Source organism: Triticum dicoccoides, chromosome 2B (genome assembly GCF_002162155.2).
Source record: "Triticum dicoccoides isolate Atlit2015 ecotype Zavitan chromosome 2B, WEW_v2.0, whole genome shotgun sequence".
NCBI classification, from domain to species: Eukaryota; Viridiplantae; Streptophyta; class Magnoliopsida; order Poales; family Poaceae; genus Triticum; species Triticum dicoccoides.
In genome coordinates this window covers 702,797,679-702,800,067 of record NC_041383.1, presented here as the reverse complement: position 1 = coordinate 702,800,067, position 2,389 = coordinate 702,797,679, and positions in this window count along the sequence as shown.

The window sequence follows — 2,389 nt, the reverse complement described above, 5'->3', positions numbered from 1 at the left end:
CACGATATGAGCAACATAACCCTGCCAAGTTAGAGAATACACCTCGGAGGGGGGGATAGGACTGGTCATCTGTCTCTGAATCCTCCTCTGAGGAGCTATCCGTAACCAGCGAGATATGCGCTTTGTCAGATAGCATAGTCTGCTCTAAAGACCTTGTTTTCACTCCAGAATTTGCCATCACCGTGTCAAATGGCTGATGCACACGAAGAGCAGTTGAATGTACTAACATTGTTGACAAATGTAATATGTAACGGAAAAAAGGATGGCCTGATATAATTTACATATAAGATGACTGGCTAAGCAGGATGGCATTGCAAAATTCACATATATGATGCCTAGCTAAACAAGATAGCGTTGCATAATTCACATAAACGATGAATAAACTAAACAGATGGCATTCGCACAAAGGATGTCTAAACTAAGCAGATGACATATTTGATGTATAAAGTAAGCAATGCAAGACACCATATGCATGATATAACCAACATCAGCATGCAAGTTAGAGCGAAGACCTCAGGGGGTAAATAGGAATTGTCTTCTCCTTCTGAATCCCCCTCAGAACAGATATCTTCCTCTTGATTACAATCCGAAATGCGTGGAGGGGGGGCTGCCTTTGCGCCTACCATGGAGCGATGTCTGCATGAAATTTTATTGCTACACAAGGCTCGTCTCTTTTGCTCTACATGTTCAGTTCAATTGTTTACAATAACTGTCATGCATAGGAATAAAACATAGTGAGATTATGTAAGGAGTGCATGCTGAAATCCAGAGTGATGGTAGCAACCTTTGGATAGACCCAAAACCAATAATAGCAGGCAGATAATGGCTTCAGTTAAAAAATACAGATAATGGCTTCTTTACTGTTTGTTTCCCACCCAACATGAAACTCATAGTAGACACCGGAGATTAACCAGGTAGTAGATAGATACTATTGATTGCGGCCCCGATATGTACCCCACAACCATTTAAAAACTCAAGTTTGACCATTAGTTTGGAGCTGACTCAGAGTCTAATCGGTGAACATGACGATAAAGTAGCATGTAATATTAAGCGATGCATAACATAAGCAGACACGAAAGAGTGCAACCTCTCTTGCGGACCCGTGTAGTCCTCGAGGTCATCTGCTCGGTTTATGATGGTAATGCAGTTTTCATGGCTGCCGGCGGCGGGGAAGAAGATGTGAGGCAGTGAAAGACAGTCTGGAGGCCGAATCCCTACTGTGCTGGACCCTTCTATCATTGGAGCAGCTGAGCTGGGGTGGACGACGATGCAGAAGGAGCGGGACAAACCATGCAAGGTTTTCTTTGACAACTATCTGTAAGAGAAGTAATTCTGTAAGGGCTCATTTGAGTTGGAGGATTCCAACAATGCAGGGATAGGAAATAGACAGGAATAGGATAGGAATGCACATGCAAAACAGAGAATTTAAAAACACAGGATTTCTGCCAATCTGGGTGTTTGATTCACAACAATTGGAAGATCACAGGATGCAAAGAAGCATGGTGAGATTAAGTCAAACCACAAGAAAATGTATGGTTATAATGCTATTAGCTACTATATCTTAGTCTTGTGCTTCATGAATAGGAATTTGAAAAGGAGGACAAGTGAAAATTAAAATTCCTACGTTTTTTCTTTCAAGGAGACACTAAAGGAACAAATCTGTGTGCTCAGTGGACAATATATATAACATGTAGAGTAAAAAAGAGATGCAACAAGTGTACAACCTCTTTGGCGAAGCCATGTCGATCTCAGTGTGATTGGGTTATCCGGTGAGGATGCTCCGGATGACTTTGCTATCGGAGGAGGCGAAGAAGATCTTAGGCGTCTGGAGATGGAGCCCGAGGTACTGCTCTGCTCCGGTGAGTTGTACGACGACAAGGCTGAAGCAGGACAAGAGAGACAACGAACAACATTAACCTGAGTGGAATTCTAATAGCATCTCTAATACATGATGTAAAATACATAACCACAAAGTGCTAGATGTAAAATACATCAGCCGCTCATCTTTGAACTTAACTGTCGAAACTGAATTTAACTGTGGAAACTGAACTTAACTGTCGAAACTGAACTTAACTGTCGAAACTGAATTTTGCTGTCGAAACTGAATTTTGTTGTCGAAACTGAATTTTGCTGTCGAAACTGAACACACTAGCAAGGTGAGGCTACATGTTGGTCGACTGACTTTTTCGTCTCTGGTCAGTCGATTTTGCAGCCGTTGGATACAAAATCAAGGGCCTGTGGTTCATCTTCAACCTCCACCCCCCGAGCTGCCAGCCACCACTGGCCAAACAGCAGCCGCCGCCGCCTGCGGCCGGCGATGCGCCGCCCCGCCCGCCCGAAAACACTCCCCACCGCCGGTCAGCCGCAGCCCCGGTCATCCCTCTAGCCC